The 15,782-nt window shown below is 46.4% G+C and overlaps 1 protein-coding gene across 1 annotated transcript in view; it reads right to left on the minus strand.

Moving 5' to 3' along the window:
- LOC141146604 (LITAF domain-containing protein-like) overlaps nt 1–15,782 on the minus strand; it is a 285,709-nt gene that overhangs the window by 34,952 nt on the left and 234,975 nt on the right. The gene's annotated exons all lie outside the window — the stretch shown is intronic.

The raw sequence follows: 15,782 nt of genomic DNA on the forward strand, positions 1-15,782 counted from the left end.
CATCGTGGTTCCCAGATAATTCTTTATCAGTGCCAATTTGCTGAATGACCTTTCTCCTGAACAACTAGTGGCCATCATGTCCAAATATATTCTAATGCCCTGTACACACGGTCGGATTTTCCGATGGAAAATGTGTGATAGGACCCTGTTGTCGGAAATTCTGACCGTGTGTAGGCTCCATCACACATTTTCCATCGGATTCTCCGAGACACAATGTTTGAGAGCAGGATATAAAATTTTCCGACAACAAAATCCGTTGTCAGAAATTCCGATCGTGTGTACACAAATCCGACGGAAAAAGTGCCACGCATGCTCAGAATAAATAGAGAGATGAAAGCTATTGGCCACTGCCCCGTTTATAGTCCCGACGTAGGTGTTTTACGTCACCACGTTTAGAACGATCGGATTTTCCAACAACTTTGTGTGACCGTGTGTATGCAAGACAAGTTTGAGCCAACATCCGTCGGAAAAAATCCTAGGATTTCGTTGTCAGAATGTCCGAACAAAGTCCGACCGTGTGTATGGGGCATAAGAGCTACATTAACACCTGGAAAGGAATCAGCAAGCCCTTCATCATGTAATAAAACTGCCTATTGAGATGGAGTGAGACATGACTGGAGCTTGGCAAAGGCTGAAAACTGGACAATTTCCTCAACAAACACACTACTAAAGTCTTGAGGGAAAATAAATTTAATTTTTTGTATAAAGGAAGTCTGGGTCCCCCTCTCTTTTGTCCCCTTATAAATACGGCACTGGCCTTTATACACAGTGATCTGTAAGATCAGTACCACTTGATCTTTGATCTATGGGATCATAGCCTCTGTACTCCTTTATCTGTGGGATTATAGCTCCTGTACCCCCAATTTTTGGGATCACAGTCCTATACCTCCTGATTTGAGGGATTACAGTCTCTGTACCCCACTGATCTAAGGGGTCACAACCCTGTACTCCCTAAATTGTGGAATTACAGTCTATGTGCCTGGCCATCGTGTGTGCGATCTGAGGACAGCCCTCCAAGATAAGGCAAGTTCTCAGTCATTGTATTAGAGACAGAACAGCATAAACTGGCTGTCAGAGAATGTATAAACAACTGACTTCATCTTAGATTCCCCTCCATTTTATATAAAGTAGAAGTGAACCTTTTTGTACGTATGAGTTTTGCCATAATCAGCTTAAACTAACAAGTTTGCATAGAACCACACCCTATGAAGTACTGTGGTTAAGCCGATTCTAGGAGTAACATCCTATGTCAGCAAGTCATCAGCTATTTCTTGTTATCTAGTCAGCAGCCTAACTCTTGATAAGAAAGTCCTGAGTGTAAGTTTTGTATAACCACATGTATTTTTACTGGTATATAAACTACTGTTGTACTCAATAAAGACAGACACCTTGTGAAAACACTCAAAGCTTGTTTCCTGTATCTCATTTGGTGTCTCACGGATCCGAGGGTCTTGGTGGTCTGCCTGCATTAACCAGGGTGGTCGTCAAGGTGTACAATTCCTTTCAAATGGGGGCTCGTCCCGGATAAAGCAATCATCCGTGGTAAGTAAACTTTTGTCTTATTTGAGTAATTATTTTTCTTGCCTCAGCTCTGATAAAGCTTTAGTCCTTTAAAATGTATATAGCAAGGAGACGGACCATGCCTTAAAGGTCTTTGGTAGACCTGAGTCCTAGAGAGAGGATTCATTAACATTAGACAAAACAGTACTCTAACTCCTTTTTGGAAGGCGAAAAAGAGTCAATGAGGTAATCACCACCGTGACCCAAACCTCTGTTTGCTTTGTCTCATAGAAGTAAAAGATAATTTGTTGTGTGGAAGAAGCTGTAAGGTAAGACAGCCTCTCGTTCACTGTAATATGGGTCAAGAACGTGGTAAAGAGGCTCCGCCTCCCCCTAACCCTGGTGAAATTTGTAAGGATTGTGTTGCTAGGGTTTGTGGTACTGATTAAGAATTTATAAATCCTTGGGTGTCAAATTTAGCAGGGTGGACTGAAAGTATGCATAGTAGTGATCCCTCCCCCCGAGATGGAGATAATGATGAGTTATATATGGATATGGTGAAAGGCTTATGTCTTGGTGACAAGAAGGCTTTCCCATGGTTTTAAGGAGGACGGAATTGCTCCCATGGTGGAACATTTCCTTAAACAAGGAATTTTAAAGGAAACTATTTCAACTTACAACACTCCTATCAATCAAGTCAAAAAGCCGGATGGCAGTTATAGGTTTGTTCAAGACCTTAGGGCCATAAATAATCTTGTAGTGCCCATAGCACCTATAGTACCTGATGTGCCATCACTCCTGACTTCCATAGCATCTGATGCAGAGTATTTTACAGTAATTGATTTAGAAAATGCATTTATTAGCGTCCCGGTGGATGAAGAGACACAGCCTATTCTTGCATTTTGTTTTAGAAATCGCCAGATGACCTGGTGCAGAATGCCCTAAGGGTATGTAGACTCCCCTGTAGTCTATTTGGTTGTACTCTAGGCAACCCTGCAGTCCTGGACTCCCCACCATGGTTCAGTCCTATTACAGTATGTTGATGATTTCTTGTTATGCAGTCCAAGCCAAGCTTGCCAGCAGAGAGGATGGTAAAAATTTATTGTACTGGTTAGCAGAAAATGGTCACAAAGTCTCTAAAAAGAAATTGCAATGGTGTCAAGAGACTGCTGAATACCTTAGATTTACCCTCATAAAAGTAGAAAGAAGAGTCAGTCACAAGCGAGCTGCAGCTCTCGTGGGTCTGCCCCACTCACTGACAAAGAAAGATATGCTATCTTTTCTTGGTATGATTGGTTACTGCCACCAATGGATACCTGACTGCTCTTTCTATGATAACCTCCTGAGGCAAACCACAGGCTCAGACATGCCAGATTGTGAAAAATGGACAGATGAAATGTGTGATGCATTTGTGTACCTTAAGACAGCAAATGTAGAAATGTCTACTTCTTTTATTCTAGGACATCCAACCACCTTACATACTACTCATAATGTATACATTTTGTTGAAAAATATTCATACCCAACATATGTCAGCCCAAAGATTGAGTGGATACGAGGTTATTCACCTCTCAAATCCAAATCTCAAAATGAAATATGCTTCACCCACTTCAGACCCAGCCCCGATCCTAAATGCGTTACTAGGTCTAAAAGGAGAAGAGAATGAGGTAGTTCCTCATTCCTCCATGAGTGCATTGAAATAATCCACCAGGACACATCTCCAGGTGCAGATATGTCTTCCACTGCAATCCCTGGGGCACAAAATGTTTTTGTTGTTGGTTCTTGTTCTAGACCAAATGACAAAACATACCATGTAAGATATGCTGTAGTCCAGTTGCCTGATGTAGTGCTCGAAGCAAACCCAGTCCCATTTCAATCAGCACAGGCTGCAGAACTGATTTCCCTTACATGAGCATGCCAGTTCTTTGAAGGACAAGATGTGAACATTTATACTGATTCTAAATACGCATTCGGTGTAGCCCACGATTTTAGTATTATCTGGTTAAGAAGAGGGTACATAGCAGCAGATGGCAAATCAATTTCACATTCAACATTAGTGTCCAGCCTTATGTAAGTGATTAAATTGCCTCGCTCTAAAGCTATCCTCCATTGCAAGACACATACCACAAACCAAGATGATGTTTCAAAAAGGAAATGCCTTAGCTGATAAAGCAGCAAAGGAAGCAGCTTCTAAACAAGAAGCTACCATACAAATGCGATCACTTGCACCTGAAATGCCCCTGTTAGACCAAACCTTGTCAGATCTTCAGACATATGCTACAGACACAGATATTAAACAATGGAATATTGCAGGAGTGCAGAAAAGCCCAGATACCGGACTTGTTTGTGAAGAGGAAGACCATGTATACCTGTAGCTAGTGCACCTTTATTTATTTCTCAATATCATGGGGTAGGGCACAGAGGCTGGCAGATCACATGTGAATTATTGGATAATGATTTCTCTTCCATCTTTGGTCAAATCATAAGTTGCCAGATGCATCACATGCATCTGAAACAACCCAAGAAATCCACACAATGCAAAACATGAACACCTTACATATCCATCCACACCTTTACACATTTAGAGATTGACTTCACCCAAATGCCTAAGTTAGGTAAAAGACAGGAATATTTACTTGTGATAGTGTGTTCTCAAGATGGACAGAAGCATTTGTAACCACAAAAGAAGATGCACAAACAGTTGTAAAAATCCTCATGACGGAAATTATCCCTAGATGGGGATGCCCGCTCCAAATAAATTCTGACAAAGGTCCTGCCTTTATTTCAAAAGTGTGCCAAGATTTTGTGAAAGCACTTAAAATTGATTGGAAATTTCATATACCTTACTACCGGCAGAGTTCAGGTATTGTTGAGAGGATGAACAGAACCATTAAAGATAAAATAAGAAAAGCAACAGGAGGCACATATAATAAGTGGCAGAAAGTCCTACCAGCAGTTTTGGCCAAAATAAGAATGACCCTCTCTAAGAAAACAGGATACCCTCCATTTGAGGTCCTTATGGGTAGGCCATTTCCCACCCCATGGGCCAGACAACCACTTATGTTAGAAAGAGGGGACCTAGAAGTAATACAGGGAGAGTATATTAGGAAACTCATTGAAACTCTGGACAGATTTGAAAGAAATGTTGCTCACACCTCTCCTTTCTCTTCACAGGAACCTACACACCTTTCCAAGTAGGAGACGTAGTGATGGTCCAACAGCTGAATCGTACTAAGAAGCAAGAGTACCCGTCCGGACCCCCAACCACTGTGATCTCAGTCACATGTACCGCAATCCTTACTGAGGGACAACAGTCCTGGATTCATGCTAGTCATGTGAAGAAGGTCAACCAAACACATAAGAAGCAAGCCAAGGATAAAGGAGGTGAAATAAATCCTTGAAAAGAGAGTGAAGCAGGTGAAAGAGTCTCTGAACAAGATGACCTCGCTTATTGCACCACAGACTTTTGGGAAGGCATTTTGCCTCCTGTTCCTAATCTCTCTGATAGTGTTCCTACCTACATGGATCATAACTAATTGTATTTATCATCCTGAGGACTTGGGAGCCCTTAAAGGCATTTGTGGGTCACCCAATAACACCATTGATAATACACATACCAGACACAAGAGAGACACACAATCAGATAATGAAGGAGTTAAAACCAATAGTTTTACAGACAAAATGTTGCTCCTGAAATTCAAATATAATTATGTCCAGAAATCAGGGTATGAGAAATGTTGGATATGTAGTAAACTGCATCCTAGTGCAGCCCATATTCCCCTTATGGCTGTACCTTTAAATATAACCCTTTTTCTAAATGAAACTCCTCCCGTTGTTTTAACCAACATATCAAGTTTATATGTAAACAACACTGTTACATTTCCAACAATGGGTAGAAGTCATTCCCCTGACTGGTGTTTTAATTTAGGGAATGAGACACAGACTAACCCCTCTACATGAGGCATATGCATGTTTCAAACTTGTAATGTGTATCATTGTTTGAGCTACCTTAACCCCTGACCCCGCTGCTGCTAATAAAGCCTACCTTAGCATGTACTATAAGAAAGCTAATTATGTTATCGTGGAGAGAAAGTAAGTCATGTTCATGACTTAAGAGGGGATTGTAAGATAATGTATAAACAACTGACTCCATCTTAGATTCCCCTCCATTTTACATAAAGTAGAAGTGAACCTTTTTGTATGTATGTGTTTTGCCATAATCAGCTTAAACTAACAAGTTTGCATAGAACCACACCCTATGAAGTACTGTGGTTAAGCCGATTCTAGGAGTAACATCCTATGTCAGCAAGTCTTCAGCTATTTCTTGTTATCTAGTCAGCAGCTTAACTCTTGAGTGTAAGTTTTGTATAACCACATGTACTTTTACTGGTATATAAACTACTGTTGTACTCAATAAAGACAGACACCTTGTGAAAACACTCAAAGCTTGTTTCCCATGTCGCATGTGGTGTCTCACGGATCCAAGGGTCCCGGTGGTCTGCCTGCATAAACCAGGGTGGTCGTCAAGGTGTATAATTCCTTTCACTGGCTAGTACCCTTTACCTGGTACCAAGTAATATTGGCACTGTGATTACACTTATTACAGGGTCAAGGCTGGACAATGAGTAAGGATTAACTTGAGGGTATGGGTTAGGGTGAGTCAGTGTTAGGAATAAGGTCCCGAGTTAGGGTGATGTCTTGGAGTAGATGATGATTAGTGGTAGAGGTGATAGTTTATGGTTAGAATAATGATTAGTGGTTTGGGAGTAAGAATGATGGTTAGGGGTTGGAATGGCAGGGCTTAAAGTTACAGGAGTTAGAATAATGGTACAGTCTCTGACCTCCTCCTATGGTATTTCTGCAGTCTCAGATTATCTCCTTAAGTATATCAGCGGTTTCTGAAAATGCCTTGTAATATGTTTGCAGTCTCTGACCATCTCCTGTAGTATGTCTGCATTCTCTGACCATCTGTGGTATTTCTGCAGTCTTTGACCATCTCCTGTAATATGTCTGCAGTCTCTGATTATCTCCTTAAGTATATCAGTGGTTTCTGACCATGCCTTCCAGTATGTCTGCAGTAGGGATGAGCTTCACGTTCGAGTCGAACCCATGTTCGACTCAAACATCGGCTGTTCGATCATTCGCAGAATTGCGAACGTTAAGGGCAGTTTGCGCCAAATTTATGTGAGCGTCACGGCCCATAATTCACTGCGGCATCGCAGTGCATTGCTGGCTGATGATTGGCCAAGCATGCACTATGACCCGCATGATTGGCCAATCACAGCGCCATCAGTAGAGAGAGCTGTAATTGGCCAAAGCCAGGGTGGCTTTGGCCAATTATGGCTCAGGGGGTTTAGAACACGCCCCACACTATATAAGGCCGCCTGCACGGCGGCCCTGTGTAGTGTGTTCCAGCGTGCTTAGATAGACAGAGAGACAGTGTAATTTCATTTGAGTTAGATTAGGCAGGACAGTCAGTGAGTTAGCTGCACTTACAGTGTATTGTGTATATATATATGCATCCCAGGTGTTGTGTATATATATATATATATATATATATATATATATATATATATATACACACTGTATTCAGTTTAGCTAGATCCGTTCCTGTTATCGTCCTACTGACAGGCAAGCTTGTCTTGTTACAGTATTTACAGCTACCTAAAGAAAATTGCTGGTGTTCTTTTGATCCTATTAGTACCACAGTCAGGCAGCTAGACTATTTAGAGTTAGTGTAGTGAGTCCTCCTCACAGTGTTCAGTTAAAGCTACAAGTTAGTTTAGTGTGACCTCTGCACAGTGTTCAGCTAAAGCTACAAGTTAGGGTAGTGCATCCTCCTCACAGTGTTCAGCTAAAGCTACAAGTTGGTGTAGTGTGTCCTCCTCACAGTGTTCAGCTAAAACTACAAGTTAGTGTAGTGTGACCTCTGCACAGTGTTCAGCTAAAGCTACAAGTTAGTGTAGTGCGTCCTCCTCAGAGTGTTCAGCTAAAACTACAAGTTAGTGTAGTGCGACCTCTGCACAGTGTTCAGCTAAAGCTACAACTTAGTGTAGTGCGTCCTCCTCACAGTGTTCAGCTAAAACTACAAGTTAGTGTAGTGCAACCTCTGCACAGTGTTCAGCTAAAGCTACAAGTTAGTGTAGTGCGTTCTGATTAGAGTGTTCAACTAAAACTACATGTTAGTGTAGTGCGTCCTCTGAACAGTGTTCAGCTAAAACTACAAGTTAGTGTAGTGCGACCTCTGCACAGTGTTCAGCTAAAGCTACAAGTTAGTGTAGTGCGTCCTCTGAATAGTGTTCAGCTAAAACTACAAGTTAGTGTAGTGCAACTTCTGCACAGTGTTCAGCTAAAGCTTCAAGTTAGTGTAGTGCGTCCTCCCCACAGTGTTCAGCTAAAACTACAAGTTAGTGTAGTGTGTCCTCCTCACAGTGTTCAGCTAAAACTACAAGTTAGTGTAGTGCGACCTCTGCACAGTGTTCAGCTAAAGCTACAAGTTAGTGTAGTGCGTCCTCTGAATAGTGTTCAGCTAAAACTACAAGTTAGTGTAGTGCAACTTCTGCACAGTGTTCAGCTAAAGCTTCAAGTTAGTGTAGTGCGTCCTCCCCACAGTGTTCAGCTAAAACTACAAGTTAGTGTAGTGCGACCTCTGCACAGTGTTCAGCTAAAGCTACAAGTTAGTGTAGTGCGTCCTCCTCACAGTGTTCAGCTAAAACTACAAGTTGGTGTAGTGTGACCTCTGCACAGTGTTCAGCTAAAGCTAAAAGTTAGTGTAGTGCATCCTCCTCACAGTGTTCAGCTAAAACTACAAGTTAGTGTAGTGCATCCTCTGAACAGTGTTCAGCTAAGACTACAAGTTAGTGTAGTGCGTCCTCCTCACAGTGTTCAGCTAAAACTACAAGTTAGTGTAGTGCAACCTCTGCACAGTGTTCAGCTAAAGCTACAAGTTAGTATAGTGCGTCCTCCTCACAGTGTTCAGCTAAAACTACAAGTTAGTGTAGTGCGACCTCTGCACAGTGTTCAGCAAAAGCTACAAGTTATTGTAATGCATCCTCTGAACAGTGTTCAGCTAAAATTACAAGTTAGTGTAGTGCGACCTCTGCACAGTGTTCAGCTAAAGCTACAAGTTAGTGTAGTGCGTCCTCTGAACAGTGTTCAGCTAAAACTACAAGTTAGTGTAGTGCGACCTCTGCACAGTGTTCAGCTAAAGCTACAAGTTAGTGTAGTGCGTCCTCCTCACAGTGTTCAGCTAAAACTACGAGTTAGTGTAGTGCGAGCTCTGCACAGTGTTTAGCTAAAGCTACCTGTCGAAGGTTGGTGGTGTTTTCCTGATCCTATCACTACCACAGGCAGCTAAATAAGCTACAAGTTAGTTTTTTGCGAGCTCTGCACAGTGTTCACCTAAAGCTACCTGTAGAAGGTTGGTGGTGTTTTCCTGATCCTATCACTACCGCAGGCAGCTAAATAAGCTACAAGTTAGTTTTTTGCGAGCTCTGCACAGTGTTCACCTAAAGCTACCTGTCAAAGGTTGGTGGTGTTTTCCAGATCCTATCACTACCGCAGGCAGCTAAATAAGCTACAAGTTAGTTTTTTGCGAGCTCTGCACAGTGTTCAGCTAAAGCTACCTGTAGAAGGTTGGTGGTGTTTTCCTGATCCTATCACTACCGCAGGCAGCTAAATAAGCTACAAGTTAGTTTTTTGCGAGCTCTGCACAGTGTTCACCTAAAGCTACCTGTCGAAGGTTGGTGGTGTTTTCCTTCTCCTATCACTACCGCAGGCAGCTAAATAAGCTACAAGTTAGTTTTTTGCGAGCTCTGCACAGTGTTCAGCTAAAGCTACCCGTAGAAGGTTGGTGGTGTTTTCCTGATCCTATCACTACCGCAGGCAGCTAAATAAGCTACAAGTTAGTTTTTTGCGAGCTCTGCACAGTGTTCACCTAAAGCTACCTGTCGAAGGTTGGTGGTGTTTTCCTGATCCTATCACTACCGCAGGCAGCTAAATAAGCTACAAGTTAGTTTTTTGCGAGCTCTGCACAGTGTTCAGCTAAAGCTACCTGTAGAAGGTTGGTGGTGTTCTCATACTACAGGCAGACAGTTGATTTTGTTAGCTGCATTATCAGTATATATATATATATATATATATATATATATATATATATATATATATATATATCCCAGATTAGTGCAGCTACAGGCCATTAGTATGTCTGGAAGGCCAACAAGGAGAGGCAGACAGTCACAAGCCAATAAAAGAGGGCAAGCAGGCTCTGTGTCTAGAGGCAACAGTGCTGGTCGTGGAGACGGTGCATCCTCATCAGCACGTGGCCGTGGGACATGCTTGGCCTTTTTTTCAGCAGCTGGCCGTGTTGAGCCGCAACATGTGGAAGACTTGGTCGAGTGGATGACCAAGCCGTCCTCATCCTCCTCATCCTCTCTCACCCATGCTCAGGGTACTTTGTCTGGCAAAGCAGCTGCCAACGCGGCCTCTTCCCTCGGCTCAATTGCATCAGTGACTCCTTCCCTAGCCCCACCATGTTCTCCTGAGGAGTCCCTCGAACTGTTTGACCACAGTGTTGGGTACATGCTCCAGGAGGATGCCCAGCGTTTAGAAGGCTCTGATGATGATATTGAGCTAGATGAAGGCAGTAACGTGAGCACGGACAGAGGGGGTGCCCAAGAAGGTCAGCAATCTGGCAGTCATGCTCCCCCTGCTGCAGCATACTGCCAGGTTTGCTCCAGTGATGAGGAGGGAGGGGATGATGAGGTCACTAACTCAACGTGGGTGGCTGATAGGAGAGAGGAGGAGGAGAAGGAGGAGGAGGCACATCATCAAAGAGGCAGGATGCCCTCCAGGGGCCAACCTAAGGGCAGCACACTGACTGCATCACACCCCAAAGCTCCGCATGTGCAGGGCGCTGCTGTCTCTGTGCGTTATTCCAAAAGTTCTTTGGTGTGGGCTTTTTTTGAGACGAGTGCATCAGATCACACCGCTGCTATTTGCAACATATGTCTCAAGCGTATCTCGCGTGGCCAAAACATCTCCCGCTTGGGCACCACATGCTTGACCAGAAATATGTTGACCTGCCATGCAGTTCGTTGGCAAGCGTATCTAAAAGACCCACACCAAAGAACAAAGAGAACCTCTCCTTGCTCCTCATCAGCTGAGATCTCCAACCCCACTATACCTTCAGTCCTCTCTGAGACCTGCACTGAGAGGAATGAAGTGTAGAATTAGGTGTGTCACAGCCAAGTACTTGTGGGCAATCTGCTTTTGGTACACCGATGTCAGATTGTACCAGGCAAATTTCCCTGCCCCAGCTGCTTCACCGCCGAAAGAAGTTCGCTCCCAGCCATCCACATGCCCAGCGGTTGAATGCTAGCTTGGCAAAATTGCTAGCCCTTCAACTTCTGCCTTTTCAGTTGGTAGACTCTGCCCCCTTCCGTGAGTTTGTGGAATGTGCGGTTCCTCAGTGGCAGGTACCCAAACGCCACTTTTTCTCACAGAAGGTGATTCCGGCTCTCTACCGGCATGTGGAAGGCAATGTCTTGGCCTCGCTGGACAGGGCGGTCAGCGGTAAGGTGCATATTACCGCTGACTCATGGTCCAGCAGGCATGGACAGGGACGTTACCTAAGTTTCACCGCACATTGGGTGACTCTGCTGGCAGCTGGGAAGGATGCAGGACAAGGTGCAGTATTGTTGGAGGTTGTTCCGCCACCACGCCTCCAAAATGTCACTACTACTGATTGTGACACACCTCTCTCCTCCACCCCCTCCTCTTCATCTTCCTCCATGGCCTCTTCCTGTGCTTTGTCCTCGGAACCAGCGGTGCTCTGTAGGCATTCAAGGGGCTACGCAAGTATGCAGGCCAAAAGATGCCATGCGGTGCTTGAGCTGGTATGCTTGGGGGACAGGAGCCACACTGGGGCAGAGGTTCTGTCAGCTCTGCAAGGGCATGTTCAGAGGTGGTTGATGCCACGCCAACTTAAGGCAGGAATGGTGGTTTGCGACAATGGCACCAACCTCCTCTCCACCCTCTGACAGGGACAAATGACCCATGTGCCCTGTTTGGCTCACGTCCTTAACTTGGTGGTGCAGCGGTTCTTGGGCAGGTACCCGGGCTTACAGGATGTCCTGAGGCAGGCCAGGAAAGTCTGTGTGCATTTCCGCCGGTCATATAATGCCAGTGCTCGGCTGGCCGACCTCCAAAAGGAGTTTAACCTGCCCAAGAACGGCCTAATCTGTGACATGCCCACCAGGTGGAACTCAACGTTGGCCATGCTGCAGCGGCTGCACACTCAGCAGAGGGCCATCAATGAGTACCTGTGCGACTACGGCTCCAGGACAGAGTCAGTGGAGCTTGTTTTTTTCCCCCATGCCAGTGGGCCATGATCAGGGATGCATGCACTGTCCTGTCACCATTTGAGGAGGCCACAAGGATGGTGAGCAGTGACAGTGCATGCATCAGTGACACTATCCCCCTTGTCCACAAGTTGGAGCACACGCTGCATGGAATAATGGACAGGGCACTTGAGGCAGAACAGAGGCAGGAAGAGGAGAACTTCCTTAGCTCTCAAGGCCCCCTTTATCCAGACAGTGTTCCTGCGTGCCCGCCGATCACACAGGAAGAAGACGAGGAGGAGGAGGATTGTGTCAGTATGGAGGTGGAGCCTGGCACTCAGCATCAGCAGCAGTCTTTAAGGGATCAGTCCCAAGAAACACATGGATTTGTACGTGGCTGGGAGGAGGTGGCTGCGGATCATGTCGTCCTTAAGTGACACAGAGGACTCCGGATCGAATGCCCCAGCAAACCTACGCTGCATGGCCTCCCTGATCCTGCAAAGCCTGCGTAAGGATCCTCATATTCGTGGTATCAAGGAGAAGGACCAATACTGGCTGGCAACCCTCCTTGATCCACATTACAAGGGTAAGGTTCGACCTTATCTTGCCATCGCAGAGGGAGCAGAGGATGAAACATCTTCGGGAGGCCTTCCAGAAAGGTCTGTGCAACGCGTTCCCAGAGACTGGGAGGTTACAAACTCCTGTTTCTGGACAACGTGTTGCTGAGGCTTCGGTCAGTCAAAGAAGGAGCGGTGGAGAAGGTGGCTGTCTGACCGATGCGTTCAGACAATTTTTTGGTCTGCAACCCCAAGGTATGATCTGTTCCAGCAACCATCGCCAGCGTCTGTTTTACATGATGCAGGAATACCTAGGGGCAAGATCTGACTTGGACACCTTTCCCACCGAAAATCCTCTGGGTTACTGGGTCTTGAGGATGGATCACTGGCCAGAGCTTGCACAGTATGCAATTGAGCTACTGGCCTGTCCTGCATCCAGCGTTCTTTCGGGACGCACATTCAGTGCTGCTGGAGGCTTTGTAACCGATCACAGGGTGCGTCTGTCCACCGACTCGGCCGATCAACTGACCTTCATAAAAATGAATCAGTCTTGGATCACCACCAGCTACCAAGCACCTGATGCTGATGTAACCGAATAATTTTTTTTAAAATCTCAGATCCTTTCAAAGACTGCGTATGCTGATGCTGCGTGACTATCCTGAGTAATTATCCTCTTCCTCCTCAATGATCACGCTGATAGCTTGCAAGAACATTTTTGGTTCTGGGCGCCACCACCAGTGCCTAAGGCCCAATTTTTCAGCCCCTGTTTAACAGGGGCGTGTAATTACAATTTTTGATGCAATACTTTGCAGCAGGGCTTGTTCCTGCATTCCAACTAGAGTATCTGTGAGGGGTTGCAGTGTTGTGGCACCAGCACCAGTGCCTAAGGCCCAATCTTTCAGCCCCTGTTAAACAGGGGCATGTAATTACAATTCTTGATCTAATATTTCACAGCAGGGCCCGTTTCTGCGCCCACCAAGAGCGAGTGAGGACTTACAGTGTTGTGGCACGAGCACCACCACCACCAAAGGCCCAATTTTTCTGTCCCTGTTCAACAGGGGCATGTAATTACAATTCTTGATCTAATATTTCACAGCAGGGCCCTGTGAGGGCTTGCAGTGTTGTGGCCACAACAACACCTAAGGCCCAAATTTCTGCCGAGTATATAGGGCAGGCCCCTACTTTCAAACATCCAACTTACAAACGACTCCTACTTGCAAACAGAAGGAGACAACAGGAAGTGAGATGAAATCTACCCCTAGGAAAGGAAATTCTCTCCTGTACGAGTTAATATGGGAAAAACGTTTCTCCTTTCCACTGATGCTTTATCACCAATCCTTGTTTCACAAAAAAACCCAAATTTTCAAAAAACATTTGTCATTGGGACAAAAAGTGAGGTGAAATCTTCTGAAGAGGAGCACAGACAGCAAAACAAATGTCACAGAGGTGATAACCCTTCCCTATGTTTTCCAAAAAGCTTAAAGTAGATTTTTTGGCTGGAACTAAACACGTTAAAAATGTACCAGTTCAAAATTACAAACAGATTCTACTTAACAACAAACCTACAGTCCCTGTCCTGTCTTGTTTGCACCGCCTGTATACTGCTGTTCAGACTATATAGGGCCTGGTGGCTCCACGCCTTTCCTTTTTTTAATTTAGGTGCGGGGTTCCCCTTAATATCAATACAAGACCCAAAGGGCCTGGTAATGGACTGGGGGGTACCCATGCTGTTTGTCTCACTGATTTTCATCCATATTGCCAGGACCCGACATTACATTAACCGCTTGCCGACCGCCGGCCGTCAATTGACGGCCAGGCTGCGCGGCTCTCATTGCGGGAGGGCGTCATATGATGTCCTCCCATTTAAACAGGGAATGCGCGCGATCGTGCGCGCGCATCCCTATTCCTTCAGTGGCGGCGTGTCACGGAGACACCGCTCGCCACCGAGGGGGGTGAACAGCCATTGGACATGGCTGTTTACCACGTGATCGGCCATGATGAAGTCACGGCCGATCACAGATAGGTCCACCCCATTGTGCACGGCGCATGCGCGCGATTGCGAGCGCGCTGCGCGTGCATGTCGGTGATGGAGTGTTCCCGGGAACACTACTCGTCACCGACGCCGGTAAACAGCCATTGGCTGGCTGTTTACCCACGTGATCGGCTGTGATCCATTCACAGCCGATCATAAATGTAAACACAGAGAGGTAACTAGCTGTTACCAGCTCTTCTCTCCTCACACACCGTTTCCAGTGTGAGGAGAGAAGAGCCAGAAGCAGTGAGTTACCGATCTGTGTTCTGTAGTGTCTGCACCAACACCACACCTGTCCCATCGCCCCCCCAATTGTCATCTGTCACCCAACAGTCACCGGTGTCACCCAATAAGGTGCACCTGTCACATATAGGACTGCCATCAGTGACCGTCAGCTGTCACAAATCAGTGACCATCAGCGGTGCACCTGCCACCCGTCAGCCATCACCCGTCACCTATCAGTGACCGCCAGCCCTCACCCGTCACCCATCAGTGACCACCAGCCGTCACCCATCAGTGACCACCAGCCGTCACCCATCAGTGACCGCCAGCCATCACCCGTCACCCATCAGTGACCGCCAGCCGTCACCCATCAGTGTCACCCGTCACAAATCAGTGACCATCAGCGGTGCACCTGTCACCCGTCACAAATCAGTGACCATCAGCGGTGCACCTGTCACCCGTCACAAATCAGTGACCATCAGCGGTGCACCTGTCACCCGTCAGCCATCACCCGTCACCCATCAGTGACCGCCAGCCGTCACCCATCAGTGACCGCCAGCCATCACCCGTCACCCATCAGTGACCGCCAGCCGTTACCCATCAGTGACCGCCAGCCATCACCCGTCACCCATCAGTGACCGCCAGCGGTGCACCTGTCACCCGTCACAAATCAGTGACCATCAGCGGTGCACCTGTCACCTGTCACAAATCAGTGACCATCAGCGGTGCACCTGTCACCCGTCAGCCATCACCCGTCACCCATCAGTGACCACCAGCCATCACCCGTCACCCATCAGTGACCGCCAGCCATCACCCGTCACCCATCAGTGACTGCCAGCCGTCAGCCGTCACCCATCAGTGACCACCAGCCGTCACCCGTCACCCATCAGTGACCGCCAGCCTTCACCCATCAGTGACTGCCAGACATCACCCGTCACCCATCAGTGACCGCCAGCGGTGCACCTGTCACCCGTCACAAATCAGTGACCATCAGCGGTGCACCTGTCACCCGTCACAAATCAGTGACCATCAGCGGTGCACCTGTCACCCCTCAGCCATCACCCGTCACCCATCAGTGACCGCCAGCCATCACCCGTCACCCATCAGTGACCACCACCCGTCACCCATTAGT

The sequence above is a fragment of the Aquarana catesbeiana genome, linkage group LG06 (genome assembly GCF_042186555.1).
Source record: "Aquarana catesbeiana isolate 2022-GZ linkage group LG06, ASM4218655v1, whole genome shotgun sequence".
Classification (NCBI taxonomy): Eukaryota; Metazoa; Chordata; class Amphibia; order Anura; family Ranidae; genus Aquarana; species Aquarana catesbeiana.